Source organism: Emys orbicularis, chromosome 2 (assembly GCF_028017835.1).
Source record: "Emys orbicularis isolate rEmyOrb1 chromosome 2, rEmyOrb1.hap1, whole genome shotgun sequence".
In the NCBI taxonomy this organism is placed as follows: domain Eukaryota; kingdom Metazoa; phylum Chordata; order Testudines; family Emydidae; genus Emys; species Emys orbicularis.
The window spans coordinates 167,123,261-167,141,801 of NC_088684.1; positions in this window are offsets into that span (position 1 = coordinate 167,123,261).

Here is an 18,541-nt window from a genome sequence, read left to right on the forward strand (position 1 = left end):
ATCAGTTCCTCCTTGGACTGTGGACTGGGGCTTGGTCCCTCTGGAAGCGATGCAGGTGCTGGGGCTTTTTCCATTGACTGTGAACCGCTGTCCGCTGGTGCACTATGTGGTATTTCAGGCTCTGGCTGAGCCTCTTGGGTAGGGTTATCTGCTGCTTCCGCAAGTTTAGGCTCGCTGGTGTCCTCTGGCATTGGAGTTGTAGATGGGGTTGCAAGCGCTGGACTCAGTGCTGGCAATGGTTCTGGTGCTGGTTGCGTTGCCAGTTCCGGTTCTGGGACTGGCTTTGGCTGGGTCTCTGGGATTGGATCCACTACGGCTGTTGCAGTCGTTGGCAGGGGATCCGGTTCCACCACCTGGTTTTGGGTCTCCGGTAACACAGACGGGGCCCTGGTGAACGGCTCAGGAACAGGGATGGGGGTGAAAGCTTGCTTAGCCTGGCTGCGGGTGACTATTCCCACCCTCTTGGCTAGCTTCACATGGTTGGCCAAGTCTTCCCCCAGCAGCATGGGAATGGGATAATTGTCATAGACTGCAAAAGTCCACATTCCTGACCAGCCCTTGTACTGGACATGCAACTGGGCTGTAGGCAAGGTTACAGACTGTGACACGAAGGGTTGAATTGTCACTGTAGCCTCAGGGTTGATGAGTTTGGGGTCCACTAGGGATTGGTGGATAGTTGACACTTGTGCCCCAGTGTCCCTCCAAGCGATAACCTTCTTTCCGCCCACTCTCAAGGTTTCCCTTCGCTCCGAGGGTATGAGAGAGGCATCTGGGTCTGGGGTTCTTTGGTGTGATTGGGGTGTAATGAACTGTAATCGGTTGGGGTTCTTGGGGCAGTGAGCCTTTATATGCCCCAGTTCATTACATTTAAAACATCGCCCTGCTAAGGTATCACCGGGGCGATGTTGGTTGATGGAGACTGGTGTGGTGGGGTGAGAAGGCGTCTGGGGTTTCCCTTGGGATGTGGGTGGGGCCTTGGGTTGTCCCCGGTGATAAGGTTTTGTTTCGGTTTGCCCCTTCTGATATTCGCTCCAACTGCTACTAGCTTTTTTCTTTTCTGTGACCTCCACCCATTTGGCTCCAATCTCCCCCGCCTCGGTTACAGTTTTGGGCTTCCCATCTAGGATGTACCTTTCTATTTCCTCAGGAACACCCTCTAAAAACTGCTCCATTTGCAATAGGAAGGGCAACTCTTCTGTAGATTTAACATTTGCTCCTGATATCCAGGCATCCCAATTTTTCCCAATGTGGTAGGCATGTCGGGTAAATGACACATCAGGTTTCCACCTTAGGGCTCTGAACCGCCGACGGGCATGCTCAGGTGTTAGCCCCATTCTGATTCTGGCCTTGTTTTAAAAAAGTTCATAACTGTTCATGTGTTCCTTAGGCATTTCAGCCGCCACCTCTGCTAAGGGTCCACTGAGCTGCGGCCTCAGCTCTACCATGTACTGGGTTGGAGGGATGTCGTATCCAAGGCAGGCCCTTTCAAAATTTTCTAAGAAGGCCTCAGTATCATCGCCTGCCTTGTAGGCGGGGAATTTCCTGGGATGGGAAGTGGTACCTGGAGAGGAGTTGTTAGGATGGTCTGATGCACCCTGCCTAGTCCTTGCTGCTTCCAGTTCCATCTCTTTTTCTTTCAGCTCCATCTCTCTTTTATGGGCCTCCTGTTTGGCTTTCTCTTCTCTGTCATGTTTGGCTTTTTCCAGCTCCATCTCTCTCTTGTGAGCCTCCTCTTTGGCTTTTTCTTTGGCTTCTTCCTCTCTTTCATGGGCCTCCTGTTTGGCTTTCTCTTCTCTGTCATGGGCCTCCTGTTCAAGTTTTTTAATTTGAAGTAGTCTCTGATGTTTTTTCTCATTTTCTTCTGCTTCTAGTCTGGCCAGTTCTAGTTTGCTAGCTGCTTCACTGGTAGTCATTTTCCTGGTTTTCTGTGCTGGGCCACACCCCTCTGCAGTTGACTGAAACTGGGATGTATTTAGCTCAGGCTCCTGTATCAGGCTCCTGCTGAGTGCTGCTGAGTTAACAGAGACTTTCTAACAAGCTACTCCCGAGGATGTAAAAAGAAAAAAAAACACAATTCAGCTTGTAAATTATCTTTACCAGTTGTTTGCTCATTCATTGAACCCTTCTCTTAACAAAGGACCTTGTTAAAAAAACTTAACACCTCTGCCTTCAGGCAAGGAGAGATAAGATATGCATCTACCTTCAGCTCTGCTCTCCAAGCAGCTAGAAGGAAAAAAAAATCTCTTACTGGCTTTTGGGTTTAAAACGATCCCACCGCTGTGCCACCATGTCAAGGCTGTATCCCTACTTTGAACTTTAGGGTACAAATGTAGGGGCCTGCATGAAAACTGCTAAGCTTATCTACCAGCTTAGCTCTGGTCCCGCTGCCACCATTCTCGATGGATTCCCTCCCTGGGAAGCCTTGAGAAACCTTTCACCAATTCCCTGGTGAATACAGATCCAAACTGCTTGGATCTTAAACAAGGAGAAATTGACCCTTCCCCCCTCCTTCCTTTCACCAACTCCTGGTGAATACAGATCCAAACCCCCTTTGGATCTTAAAACAAGGAGAAATCAATCAGGTTCTTAAAAAGAAGGCTTTTAATTAAAGCAAAAGGTAAAAATCATCTCTGCAAAATCAGTATGGAAAATAACTTTACAGGGTAATCAAACTTAAAGAGCTCAGAGCAATCCCCTCTGTCTTAGGTTCAAAGTATAGCAAACAAGATAAGCACTCTGGTAAAAGGTACATTTACAAGTTGAGAAAACAAAGTAAATCTAAGACGCCTTGCCTGGCTTTTACTTACAATTTTGAAATAAGAGAGACTTGTTTAGAAAGATGGGGAGAACCTGGATTGATGTCTGGTCCCTCTCAGTCCCAAGAGCGAACAACCCCTTAAACAAAGGACCCACACAAAAGCCTTTCCCCCCCCCAAGATTTGAAAGTATCTTGTCCCCTTTTTGGTCCTCTGGGTCAGGTGTCAGCCAGGTTACCCGAGCTTCTTAACCCTTTACAGGTAAAAGGATTTTAGAGTCTCTGACCAGGAGGGACTTTAGTACTGTACACAGTATGGCTGTCACCCTTCCCTTTATAGTTATGACAGACCTATAACCCCTAATCTTGGTGGCTCCATATTTATATTGAACATATTGACCTTTTTAATATTCTTACTGTCCCTATTAAAATTCGCCTTGACATTACAAAAATAATGTTCTCCCTTATGGATATATACCAACTTTCCAACTTGAACATACATTAATAACCATAAAAGTAAATGATTCCTGCAACATGAACAAAAACAGTAAATGGTTACCTTTAATACATTTATATTTTTAAGTCACAAACCCCCTCCACTCTTTGAGATGCAATGAGTGGAACCATTTAAACATCTGGCCTTTTTTCCCTTTAACTCTGCCTCATATACAGTAGGACTCTCCTTGTTTGTGATTGTAAACGGTCCTACCCACTTGGGACTTAATACGTGCCCCTTATTGGAGTAGAACAGATACATTACATGATCTCCAATATTGCATTCAATGGGCTTCAGGCTATCTCCTAGCCTTTTATCTATGAACTTTATGTTAGATTTTAACTGCCATGAAGAAGAACTCTGTGAATCTCAACATAACTCTGTAGTGTAGAGCAGGCCTGAGTGCCTTTCATTGGCCATGAAGAAGAACTCTGTGAATCTCCAAAGCTTGACTCTTTCACCAACAGAAGTTGGTCCAATAAAAGATATTTCCTCACCCACCTTGTCTTTCTAATATCCTGGGACCAACATAGCTACACCCACACTGCAAACAAGCAATCTATTTATATGTAGCTGCACCCCGTCATCATGTAGTCTAGGCATCAGCATTCAGTAATGGTGTTGGGTATTCAGTATTTCAATCATTCAGTGCTTAAGTACCTGCAACTGGAATAAATCAGGATGAAAAATACAGTTCAGATCTGTTAAATGAATGCACTTTCTATTTATCAAAACAAAATATACTTGATAATCCAATGAAGCCTTCTTTAAGAAGCACATTTAAAGGTACAGAGCTGTCAAAATAATTCAACACTGTATTCTAAGAAAAGAAACGTGGAACACAACATAGCAATAATATACTCTCCCCACTTTTTTTTTTGCAAAGGATCTTTTACAGCCTGTTACTCAGCCTGGGAATCTTTTCACTCAGATAACACAAATGGCAAATAATATAGTCATCATGGAAGATGCATAGGTCTTTGGAAGCTCTTACCCTGGAAAGCAAACCAGCCCTGAGACAAATGAGCTTCCTCTGTTTCACAAACTATATGCAGGCTCTGTCATCACCAGAGGTTGAAAGGCATAGATTTCATTACTGCAGAGCATTAAGGTCTAAGAGACAAATTTAATTTGCAGCTTCACTTTAATCAAAAGGAGAAGTAAGAATGATTATTTGATCCTAGAACTGATTAAAATGACAGTTTAAAGAAAAAAAATGGAATGACATTAACAACTCTTATTTCTTCTTTCATCTAGTTAGGTTCCACTTATTACAGTCCAGTCAACTACAAGGTTCACAATGGTAGTGATATTATTATTACTAATGTTAAGATTAATTACTATTTTATAACACTAACAATCTGACAACTACTTTACAAACAGGGCTGTTATACATAACAGTTTACAATCTAAATACAGCAGACAATTTACAGATGGGATTGTGATTTGGGGACTGTTTGAGCCTTTGTTCCCTTGATCATCTTTGATCATCCTCAATCAGCGTTGTGATCACCTCCCCCTATATGATTAAGGAGGAAGTAGGGCTGACCTAGGAAACCAGGGCTTAAAAGCCAGAGTCGAAGTTACCCAGGGGAACTAGACAACAGGGGACAACAAACTGAAGTTTGAGAGGGAGGGAGACTAATCACTATAGTTAGGAAAGGCCGCATCGCCAGTGCCAATGTGGCTCCTGTCTCCTCCACCTGCACCTGTATCCAGACAGAAAATCTGACCATGGATGTCTCTACCCAGATTATACTAGTGAGTAAACACAACTATGACATACTTGGCATCACTGATTTGGTGGGATAATACACATGACTGGAATATTGGTTCAGAAGGGTGCAGCTTGCTCAGGAAGGACACACATGGAAAAAAGGGAGGAGATGTTGCCTTATGTATTAAAAATGTATACACTTGGACTGAGGTTGAGATGATATAGGAGACAGACTTGATGAAAGTCTCTGGGTAAGGATAAAAGGGGTAAAAACATGGGTGATGGCATGGTAGGGGTCTACAGACCACCTAACCAGGAAGAGGAGGTGGATGAGGCTTTTTTTAGACAACTAACAAAATCATCCAAAGCACAGGACTTGGTGGTGATGGGGGACTTCAATCATCCAGACATCTGTTGGGAAAATAAAACAGCAGGGAACAGATTATCCAACAAGTTCTTGGATTGTAGTAGAGACAATTTTTTATTTCAGAAAGTGGAGAAAGCAACTAGGGGAGACACTGTTCTAGATTTGATTTTGACAAATAGGGAGGAAATGGTTGAGAATTTGAAAGTGGAAGGCAGCTTGGGTGAAAGTGATCATGAAATGAGAGAGTTCATGATTCTAAGGAACGGTAGGAGGGAAAACATTAGAATAAAGATAATGGATTTAAAGAAGGCAGACCTTACCAAACTCAGGAAGATAGTAAGTAAAATCCCATGGAAAGCAAGTCTGAGCGGAAAACAGTTTAAAAGAGCTGGCAGTTTTTCAAAGAGACGTTATTAAGGGCACAAGAAGAAACTATCCCACTGCATAGGAAAGATAGGAAGTATGGCAAGAGACCATGCTGGCTTAACCAGGAGATCTTCAATGACCTGAAACTCAAAAAAGAATCATAAAAGAGGTGGAAACTAAGTCAATTTACAAAGGATGAATATACAAAAAAACAAGCAGGTAGGGACAAAATTAGAAAGGCCAAGACACAACATGAGATTAAACTAGCTAATGCCGTCAAGGGTAACAAGAAAACATTTTACAAATATATTAGAAGCAAGAGGAAGACCAAGGACAGGGTAGGCCAATTATTCAATGAGGAGGAAAGACAATAACAGAAAATGTGGAAATGGCAGAAGTGCTAAATGACTTTTGTGTTTCAGTTTTCACCAAAAAGGTTGATGGTGACTGGATGTCTAACATAGTGAATGTCAGTGAAAATGAGGTAAGATCTGAAGCTAAAATAGGAAAAGAACAAGTTAAAATTTGCTGAGACAAGTTAGATGTTTTCAAGTCAGCAGTGCCTGATGAAATACTTCCTAGAATACTCAAGGAGCTGACTGAAGAGATACCAGAGCCATTAGTGATTATTTCTGAAAACTCATGGAAGACAGGAGAGATTCCAGAGGACTGGAAGATGGCAAATATAGTGCCATAAAAAGGGGAATAAGGAAAACCCAGGGAATTACAGACCAGTCAGTTTAACTTCAATACCTGGAAAGATAAAAGAACAAGTAATCAAGCAATCAATTTGCAAACACCTAGAAGATAATAAGGTGATAAGTAACAGTCAACATGGATTTGTCAAGAACCGATCAAAGTCAGACCAACCTATCAGCTTTTTTTGACAGGGTAACAAGCCTCGTGGATTGGGGTAAGCAGTAGATATGATTTATCTTGACTTTAGTAAGGCATTTAATACTGTCTTGCATGAACTTCTCATAAACAAATTAGGGAAATATAGCCTAGATCAGGGGTTCCCAAACTTGGTTCGCGGCTTGTTCAGGGTAAGCCCCTGGTGGGCTGTGAGACGCTTTGTTTACCTGAGTGTCCACAGGTATGGCCGCTCGCAGCCAGGGCCACCCGGGGGGGGGAGGGGAGCAAGTGGGGCAATTTGCCCCAGGCCCCGGACCTCGTAGGGGCCCCAACGAGAATGTAGTATTCTATAGTATTGCAACTTTTTTTTATGGAAGGGGCCCCCGAAATTGCTTTGCCTCAGACCCCCTGAATCCTCTGGGCGGCCCTGCTCGCAGCTCCCAGTGGCCGTGGTTCGCTTTTCCTGGGCAATGGCAGCTGCGGGAAGCGGCGCGGGCCAGGCCACCGCTTCCCACAGCTCCCATTGGCCGGGAACAGTGAACCGCGGCCACTGGAAGCTGCGAGCAGCTGTACCTGCGGACGCTCAGGTAAACAAAGCGTCTCGCGGCCTGCCAGGGGCTTACCCTGAACAAGCCATGAACCAAGTTTGGGAACCCCTGGCCTAGATGGAGCTACTATTAAGTGGGTGCATACCTGGTTGGAAAACTGTTCCCAGAGAGTAGTTATCAGTGTTCACACTCAAGCTGGAAGGGCATATAAAGTGGGGTCCCTCAGGGATTAGTCCTGGGTCCAGTTTTGCTCAATATCGTCATCTATGATTTAGATAATGGCATAGAGAGAACACTTATACAGTTTTCACACAATAACAGACTCAGAGGGGTTGCAAGTGCTTTCGAGGCTAGGATTAAAATTCAAAATGATCTGGACAAACTGGAGAAATGGACTGTAGTAAATAGGATTAAATTTAAGAAGGACAAATGCAAAGTACTCCACTTAAGAAGGAACAATCAATTGCACATATACAAAATGGGAAATGGATGCCTAGGAAAGGGGGTTATATTGGATCACAAGCTAAATATGAATCAACAGTGTAACGCTGTTGCAAAAAAAGCAAACATCATTCTGGGATGTATTAGCAGGAGTATTGTAAGCAAGACATGACAAGTAAATCTTCCGCTCTACTCCGCACTGATTAGGCCTCAACTGGAGTATTGTGTCCAGTTCTGGATGCCACATTTCAGGAAAGATGTGGACAAATTGGAGAAAGTTCAGAGAAGAGCAACAAAAATGATTCAAGGTCTAGAAAACATGACCTATGAGGAAAGATTGGAAAAAAAATTGGGTTTGTTTAGTTAGGAGAAGAAAAGACTGAGGGGGGACACGATAACAGTTTTCAAGTACATAAAAGGCTGTTACAAGAAGGAGGGTGAAAAACTGTTCTCGTTAGCCTCTCAGGATTGGACGAAAAACAATGGGCTTAAATTGCAGCAAGGGAGGTTTAAGTTGGACATTAGGAAAACTTCCTCACTGTTCAGGTAGTTAAGCACTGGAACAAATTGCCTAAGAAGATTGTGGAATCTCTGTCATTGGAGGTTTTTAAGAACAGGCTAGACAATCACTTGTCAAGGGTGGTCTAATTATTGCTTAGTCCTGCCATGAGTGCAGGGGACTCGTAAGGTCTGAGGCCTTTATCTTTAGTAAAAGCTGCAGCCAGAGTGAAAAACAGCAGCCGCGAGCTAAGATGCAGAGAGTCACATCCTCATATTCCATCTAAATTGCATCAAAACAATATAATATTGGACTGTTAAGAAGTACCCACCATCACCAGGTAAAGAAACGGATATTAAGATGTTTAAAGAAAACTTTGTTTGATAGCATTCTGTCTGGCAAGAAACCACCTATGAACAGTTGTGATTGTGAAATTTATACTTCTATTGTTTTGCCTTTATGGTGCCTACTTCTCTATTGTTTATCTGTATGGTCTCTGTCTGATTTTTTAATTGTTTCTGTCTGTTGTATAACTAATTTTGCAAGATTTAAATCAGGGGAGGGCAAACTACAGCCTGCAGGCCAGATCCGGCCCATCAGGGCTTTCAATCCAGCCCACGGGATTGCCAGCCCCGTGGCGCAGCAGCAATATTGAGCACTTTCACCTTCCACTGAAACCAACTAGATGACCTCCTGAGGGCTCTTCCAACTCTATTATTTTATGATTCCATGATTCAATAGCAGTTGGACCTGCTCAGAATCATGCCTCTTTGACAAAAATGCAAAGTGTGAAATCCTTAAAAATGCAAGTTTTGCCATTGACTTCAGTGAGGCCAGGATTTCACCCAAAGCTGAAGACTGTTTTTTTCCCTACAAATTAAAGCATAGGAATGAAAACATTTGTAGAGTATTCTGATATTAGAATACTGGATGTCCTTGAAGTCTTGGAAGAGGGGGAACTTTCTATTAGAAGTTCTCTAATGAGGACTTTGATCCACTTCTTCATTTCTGAAGAACTTTTATATCCCAGCAAAACCTTCTTTAATTGTGCCCTTCTCTGACTTACTTATCTACAAGAACAACTACTGTATATTCAGTGTCGTTGTGAGATAAGAATCAAATTATGACATCTCTCTTAAAAACAAAAGGAAATATGCATTTTCAACATAAGAGAATGCTATTTCCAGATAGTAAATTACTGAAGCACAGAGAGGAGTTATTTTTTCATTGTGTTATCTAGTTACAATATTTACCCCTGCATAATGTACGTTATCCTTTTTCAATTATTATTAAATTGACTATGATGATACTAATGCTTGGTAAAAAGAAGAACTTGCCTGCTGCTGAGGAAGGGGATGATGTTGATGGAAACGTAGACCCTGATTCTACCCATGCTTATGTACGTGCTTAACTTTACACTCTACTAATTTTGTTGACTTCAATGGGAATATTTATATGCTTAGTGTTAGGCATGTGCTTAAATGTTTGCAGGATCAAGTCCTTATTGGCTGCCTCTTTACTGAATAATTATATGAATATATTACTATTATATTTTATGGCTATCTCCACATATATAAAATATGGAATTGTATATGGGATGATAGATGATTGTTCGCTTCTGAAAGTGAAGCTTTATAGGACATAATGCAGTAATGGATACTTGAATGTGAAATGTTTAGAAATACTAAGGATTTATTTTATTCCATCTTCATCCCAAGTGTTACTATGAACCCCCCCACTCCCAATTATAGTTGCATGAATTTTTTTGTCAGATAGAAATTCACTGAAAAATGCATTTTAGGGGGCACTGAAACAATGTGTGAATTTGCCATGAATTTGCCAAATAGTTTCAGCAGAGTTTTTTTCAGGAGTGAAGTGCCATTCACAAAACAGTCAGAGGAGGCAGTGACTTCTTTATGAGCTTTATCCCAGTAGTTAGGGCACTCACTTGGAATATCAGTAACTTGCATCTAGTTCCCTTTCTGCAGCAAAGGGATTTGAACTTGGGGTCACTCCTATTACAGGTGAAAACCCCTAGCCACTGGGCTACAGTATAGGTAGGGTTGAAAAGATTGAGATTTTATCAGTAAACATCTATTTCATCCCCCCCCCCCACACACACACAAATTGATGTACAAATATTCCCAGAGATAATAATTGAACCTTACTGATAGGCAAAGTAAAAAAAATGCTGCATGAGAACTTGGGAAAGTTTGATTTAAGGCTATTTATTTTGTACACCTTTACCTCAATATAACGTTGTCCTCGGGAGCCAAAAAATCTTACCGCGTTATAGGTGAAACTGCGTTATATTGAACTTGCTTTGATCCACTAGAGTGCACAGCCCCCCCCCCCCGAGCACTGCTTTACCGCGTTATATCCGAATTAGTGTTATATCGGGTCACGTTATATCGAGGTAGAGGTGTATATTTTGCCATGTGATGTTGACAATTTGTGTTTCAACAGTAAAAAACTTTCACTTTTTAAATCTCAGTATTTACTGTCATTAAATAGTTGTCTGATCCCCTTCCCCAGCCCATAACTTCCTGCAACTGTGAACATTTAAATAAATAAAAAATTAAAAAATACTTAACAATAAACATTGATATTATCCATCAAAATTATTTTAAAAAATTGAATTCTGCCAAGCCAAGGCACAGTCTACTGTGGGTCTTTCTCAATCTCTCCATTTGAAGCTGTTCCACTGGGTATAAATAGTTAAATAGTCATTGGAGCAGGGACATGAACTTGCATCAGCTATGTCCTAGGTGAGTGCTCTAACCACAGGGATATGGAGTCATTCTTACACTCTCAGGCCCTCTGATTATTTATTTACTCATAAAAAGTATAACCATGTCAATAAGAGAGGCTGAGAATGATCCACCCCAGACTACCCTATAACCAGGGCCGGTGCTTCCACTAGGCGACCCTAGGCAGTCGCCTTGGGCGGCAGGATTTGGGAGGCGGCATTTTGCCATCCTCAGCGGAAATTCGGTGGCGGGGGGTCCTTCCGCTACGGGTCTTTGGTGGAAATTCGGTGGCGGGTCCTTCACTCGCTCCGGGACCCGCCGCCGAAGTGCCCTGCAGACACGGAGCGGAAGGACCCCCACCTCCGAATGCTCAGAGGAGGAGCGCTGCCGCCTAGGGCGGCAAAAACCCTGGCACTGCTCCTGCCTATAACCCACGCATTAGGGAATTCTTCTGCCATATGCGAGACCCACATCGCAAATCCCTGCTCCTTGTGACTAGTTCACCGAGTTCCATTCACAAGGGTGACCAGTTTACCTTCATGAGTACTTCCACTGAAGTCAAGAGGATTGCTCACATGAGCAACTGCTCATCAATGTGAGATAGAGGTTCCCACTATTGGCTATAGTTGCTAGTGAACTTAGCTATGACTAGATTTGTTTGTTCCTGGTGTAGGGAGAAGTTATTCTGATAGAAATTATACTAATTTTGTAATTTCTTTCTATCAAAATTTTCAGTTTTGTAATTTTAATTAAATGAAAAAAAAAAGATTGAAAATGTAGTTACACAAGCTAAAGCCCCAAAACTACAAAGATCTGTGCACATGCTTAATTGTGTGTATTGTGTGTGAGCAATTGATTTCAGTGGGAGTATACACAATATGTAAAGGTAAACAATTGTGTACGTGTTTGCAGGTTTGGGGCCTAAATTAGTAGCCATCAAATCTTAGTTTTCAGAGTATAAATTATCACTTGTGGGAATGAGGATTGAATTCTTAAAGTCTCCCATTTTCAGTATTTTATATATGTGACATTTTCATCTTCTATATAGGAAGAGGTATTGGTTAGTGGTAGACTAAATGGACCAATCATTTGAGAAGTAGAGAAACTCCCTGGGTTTTTTTTAGAGTAAGTAATATTGGCTTGAGTTATATAAACACACCTCACATAGCTTAGAGATCCCCCAACTCAAGATAAAGTGGTTTGATTTAAGGCTTGTTACCACTAGCATAAAATTAAAGTAGCTTTGGAAATAGTTTAACTAAACAGGTCAGATGTGCTTTACAACAGATAGAGTAATGGGATAAGGTAAGATCCTATCCCATGATTCCTGACACTTCCTATACTGATTTGCATTGCACATTGAGATCATTCAAATAAACACAGATGCATTTGGTTGACTGTTTAAAACTTCAAACACAAACACCTGCAGTTATTTGAATGATTGCCTATTCATATAACTGCAGGTGCAGGTCAGCAATTATCCAGAAGTATGCATATTCAAGTATACAGAAGTTTAATCATTCAAGTGCATGCACCTGGAGGATATGCATCTTTAGAGGAGTTCATATTCAGATGTATTAATGTGTACACTGTACTGTTTATTTGATTATACAGAAATTGAATTTTCTCAGATAAAGCACAGGGGCATTGTTCTGTTTCTGAAGTATAATTGTGCAGTTTTTTCTCACTTATGTAGATCCCTGAACTGTGTTTGGCAGAGTTTGACAGAATTTCATGCTCACTGTACTTCTCAAGAACCATACAGTGTGCAAATCACTGAATTCTGATTGAATGAATCCTATTATTATTCAGATACAAGGATTTACATAATGGCTATATGCTTATTTTTCTTCCCTGAAGGTTCTCAAATGCATGATGTCATAAGGTTCCATCTTGTCAACCCTCCTGTTCAGTGTAAGCATCATATGGCCACTAGTGGAGAGAGTGTGAGATGCTGTGGACTGCAGTATTCCCAACATTCAGATGAGACTCAAATTTACCTTATTTTTGTCAAATCTGGATGCTACATTCTAAATCTGTCAACACTGCTGATACTTCAGGTGTCAGCTGTGACACGCAGAACTTTTTCCATCTATGTCTGGCCAGAGAATGTGGTTCTGTGCCCTAACTAGCAATTTAAGATTTCTAAATCTCCTAGTCTGTAGCAGCTTCATTTTGGTGTTTCATTTTAGGGATAAAATAAATTATTTCACTTTTACCTTTCCCTCTCTTTCCCCACTAGTAGGCCTTACAGAAATTTGAGAGTATATACCGGTAATAAAATCCTGGGATTGTCACCTGCCTATGTAAACAACGAGGAGTCCGGTGGCGCCTTAAAGACTAATAGATTTATTTGGGCATAAACTTTCGTGGGTAAAAACCCACTTCTTCAGATGCATGTGCCACTTCTTCAGTGTCTATGTGTCACTCTGAAGCCTAGAATGTCTGTTGAGTCAGTATGAAGTGATGGAAACAACTAAAAGCATGATCAAGATCTCTTTTTGTTCAGAATATCACCTGGTTCAGTCATCACTGGGATTCACAGTCTGTTGCCATCCAGTTTTTAATTTCTCAACCACCTGTACTTTACAAATTACAACTGTGCAGTGTGCAGCTACAGTAAGGAATACCATGCCAAGAGTCCTAGACCACTGTGATCGAGATCAATCAACCAATGATCACCCTTACTCTGCAGCTAATTTGTTATATGAGGGAGACTGCACAGATGGTGGATTACTTGGGCCAACTGCCACACCCATGTGACAGCATGGGGGTTCATCTACTAGTGAGAAAACAATTAATGGAGGCTGCTAGGAGTTCAGCACTTTCTGATCACTGTTTTAGGTATCTTAGCCAACATTTTTAGGTAGCCATTTTTGTAGTCAATATTTCTGAAATACAAAGTTATCAATTATTATTTATATTACAATGACACGTGGAGGTCCCAGCCAAGATTAGGGACCCAATGTGTTAGGTTCTATACAAATGTATAGTAAAAGATCATTCCCGTCCCAATGAGTTTTCAATCTCACTAGACAAGACAGATAAAGATTGGGAAGGAAAATACAGACAGACCGGTGAAGTGACTTTTTCAGATCCAGAAAGTCTATGGTGGAGTACCCAGGAATACAACACAGTTTTCTTGACTCCCAGACGAGAGCCCAATACAAAACAAGCATAAGTAGTACTTTGTTATTTTGTAAAGAAAGGCATTCTGAATTTTTTCTTGCAAGTTCATTATTTTGTATATTAATATACATATTTTGTGACAATATGGTTTGTATACCAATTACTTTGAGTAATTCTGTACAAGGCGGTGTGGACAAGTGCAGAGTCCTGCACTTAGGACGGAAGAATCCTATGCACTGCTACAGACTAGGGACTGAATGGCTAGGTAGCAGTTCTGCAGAAAAGGACCTAGGGGTCACAGTGGACGAGAAGCTGGATATGAGTCAACAGTGTGCTCTTGTTGCCAAGAAGGCTAACAGCATTTTGGGCTGTATAAGTAGGGGCATTGCCAGCAGACCGAGGAACGTGATCGTTCCCCTTTATTCGACATTGGTGAGGCCTCATCTGGAGTACTGTGTCCAGTTTTGGGCCCCACACTACAAGAAGGATGTGGAAAAATTGGAAAGAGTCCAGCGGAGGGCAACAAAAATGATTAGGGGGCTGGAGCACATGACTTATGAGGAGAGGCTGAGGGAACTGGGATTGTTTAGTCTCCAGAAGAGAAAATGAGGGGGGATTTGATAGCTGCTTTCAACTACCTGAAGGGGGGTTCCAAAGAGGATGGAGCTCGGCTGTTCTCAGTGGTGGCAGATGACAAAACAAGGAGCAATGGTCTCAAGTTGCAGTGGGGGAGGTCTAGGTTGGATATTAGGAAACACTATTTCACTAGCAGGGTGGTGAAGCACTGGAATGCGTTACCTAGGGAGGTGGTGGAATCTCCTTCCTTGGAGGTTTTTAAGGCCCGGCTTGACAAAGCCCTGGCTGGGATGATTTAGTTGGGAATTGGTCCTGTTTTGAGCAGGGGCTTGGACTAGATGACCTCCTGAGGTCCCTTCCTACCCTGATATTCTATGATACACACAAATTTCAGCTACATTGTGATAATATAACTGTTCCGTTTTGTAGAGTTCTTTGAAAATATAATTGTAAACAGGAAATACTCATTGAGTGGATGTGTTTCTAGTGGGGTCCCTTAGGGACTGGTTCTTGGCTCTATGCTATTTAACATTTTTATCAATGACCTTGGAGAAAACATAAAAACATCACTGATAAAGTTTGCTGATGACACAAAAATTGGAGGAGTGGTAAATAATGAAAAGGACAGGTCTCTGATACAGAGCAATCTGGATCGCTTGGTAAACTGGGAGCAAGCAAACTATATGCATTTTAATACAGTTATATGTAAACATATGTCACAGTTCAGGGCAACTGCACTTATATTTCCCAGTAAAGGTGTGAGACTCACCCCTGCAGCACCTCCCTGATGGTTGTCCAAGGAATTAGCTCACCAGCCATCGGAGCACCCTCTGCTGGTCACCATCCCACTTGCTGCTGGCCCCGTGTCCCTCCTGGACCCTGGTGCCTTTTTATCTGGGGTGCTGCCCCCTGGCAATACCCCCACACTCTGCCTCTGGGTCTCCCCTCTCTGGGGAACCCCCAACCCTCTAATCCCCACCTTGCCTCAGTCTGGGCTACTGCCAGTCATCATCAAGCCCCCGCTCCCTGGGGCAGACTGCAGTGTAAAAGCCACTCATCATAGGCAAGGGGGTTCAGACCTGCTGCCTTCCTCTGCCTCTCAGTACTTCTATGGGCCTTGGACCAGGCCCTGCAGCCTGGGGAGTTGCCAGCCTGGAGCTCCCCAGGCACTCCCCAGCCTTGCTTCACTTCCAGTACCCTTTCTGCAGGCAGCCAGGCCCTGCTGTCTCCCAGCCTGGAGAGAAACTCCTCTTGGGCCTGTGGCTCACAGCCTTTTTATACAGACCAGCTGTGGCCTGATTGGGGCGTGGCCCAGCTGCAGCCACTTCCCCAGTCAGCCCAGCTTTTCCCCTGCCACAGCCCTCTCCCAGGGCTGTTTTAAGCCATTCAGGGCAGGAGCGCGGTAACCACCCAACTACATTCCCCTTAGTGGTTCAGCAAGGGCACCCACTGTCAGGCTTCTGGCTCCTTATCTATTGCCTTTTTTGGGTGGATACCTTCATCTCACTCCCTTCTGACCAGGGTATTTTCAGCCTGAACAGTTCCCTGCCTTTACTGTATTATTCCCAGCGTGTTGCCAAGTCTGACAAGATAACAAAGCTGCACTACCTTTCACAGCAAGCCCAAAACAAGCCAAATCCATTTCAGAGGCACTGCCCCCTGCCAACAACCAAGTCCAAAACACAAGCCAAACCCATTTCAGAGGCACTGTCCCCTGCCAACATCCCCCCATCTCCCCCAGAGCCCAATCAACATAGGCATAGTTTTTGACTTCTATATTTGGGGGGGTGGCTCCAGTCAAACCAATGGGGCTGCGCATTGGGGGGGGGGGCAAATTCTGTGCTGGCTCACAGGGGCACCATTTCAGATTTTTCGGGCACGGGGGGGGGGGGGGCCTTTAACCGTGATTCCAAGGGCTACTTAGGCAACTGAAAACTCTAAATTTTTTTGCAGATAATAACTTAGAAATTATCTCACAAGAGCACTGTATCTAATTCCTATATCAAGAAAGAAAAGTAAATAAATATTAGACTCACTCAGCTCTAATATAACATGTTCTGACACCTTGTGGCAAGGCACTTAAGGGACACTGGTTAGGTTTAAAATTGTAATGTATATTCTTTCTCAGATACTCTTACTAAAGTCAGAACACATAGGCGCTGACTTTTGTTTTTGCCGGTGTGTGTTTAGGGGGGCACTCTGCCAAATTTGGGGGGAGGCTATTTTCAGCATATTTATACACTTCTTTCATATTCTAGTTATTGAATGTGTCTATCATTGGTATCGTTACTATTTTAATAATGATTAAATTGTTATGAACTACATAATTACATTTACATGAATTACAGTATATTAAAATCATTGCAATCACAAGCTGTCTTCACTAACGTCCCAGTTTAAAGACATTATGTCTCACTGTAGCTTTCTGGATGAAACTGTCAGCAATCTTATTTACCTCTAGGTTCCCTGGTATTGTTTTGATGCACGTTAAGGACAGTTACGTTATTCAGTTGCGTCTGTCCCATTGATGACTGGAGATAATTTTTAGTCTTCAGAAGCTGGAGAATGAGTTCAGGATGATACAGACACATTGAGAAGGATTCTTATGAATTTGCAGAGTACTGCAAATGACTCCAATATCTCTTTCTTGATGGCTAACAGCTAATTTAGGCACCATCATTTTGTATGTATAGTTGGGATTATATTTTGCCATGTGCATTACTTTGCATGTAACATTGAATTTCATCTGCCATTTTGTTGCCAACTCACCCTGTTTTGTGAGATTCCTTTGTAACACTTTGCAGTCTCAGAGTAGCAGCCGTGTTAGTCTGTATCAACAAAAAGAAGAGGAGTACTTGTGGCACCTTAGAGACTAACAAATTTATTTGAGCATAAGCTTTCGTGGGCTACAGCCTACTTCATCGGATGCATAGAATAGAACATATAGTAAGACAGGCCTGCACAAAATACGGCCCACGGGCCGCATGTGACCTGCGTGGGCTCACTGTACGTCCCACGGGGGGGTGAATAGGTGGGCTCACTGTCAGGGCCGGCTCCAGGCACCAGCTGAGCAAGCAGGTGCTTGGGGCAGCCAAGGAGAAGGGGCGGCACGTCGGGCTCTTCAGCGGCAATTCGGTGGCGGGTCCTTCGGTCCCTCTCAGAGGGAAGGACCTGCCGCTGAATTGCCGCCGAAGAAGAAAGTGGCGCGGTGTGGTGCGGTGGAGCTGCCACCGATCGCGATCGCAGCTTTTTTTTTTTTTCCCCCCCGCCACTTGAGGCGGCAAAAATCCTGGAGCCGGCCCTGCTCACTGTGCGGCCTGCGGGGTGTGTGTAGGCCAGCCAATGGCTGGCCGGTTGGCTGGCCGGTGGGTGGGCGGGGTGGTGAAGGGGCCAATGGCAGGGTGGAGAGTGAGGGTGAGCCAGCAGCAGGAGGCGGGGGAAGCGGCAGAAGGTAAGAGGCCAGGGAAGTGAGCTGGCGGCGGGGGTGGGGAGCTGAGGAGGCGAGTGGGGGGGCAGGTGAGCTGGCGGCAGGGCAGGGCAGGCTGAGGAGGCGAGCGCGGGGAGGGGGAGCCCATCAAAAAATCTCACAAATACTCGACAGCTTCCCTAAAAACCCAAAGGCAGGACAGTCTAGAAATGAACAGTTCAGGGATCCAATCCCACGACCATATCATTCTTCCCTGTTCCTCACCATCCCGCCTGCCCTGCCCTGCCCCCAAGAATCCTAGCCACATCCCACCTGATCCAGGCCCCCACCTCTTCCTCTGCAGAGCAGCCCTTGCCGCAGAGCCAGGACTCTATAATTTACAGAGTCAATGTTATAAACATGACACAGGTCTTTGTGATCCCTCAGCTCTCCCCCAGTAACACCCAGAGGCCCCCATCCGACTCAGCCAGACACCTGGTGTTTGGGACCAAGCCATTTTGGGGGTAGGAAGCTAGGAAAATGTTCAGAAAGGGAATGATGGATATTTGTGAAATACCTTAATTGCAAAACCCCTTTTCTGAAGGTTACCAAACCTCCCAGACAAATCCTACCTGG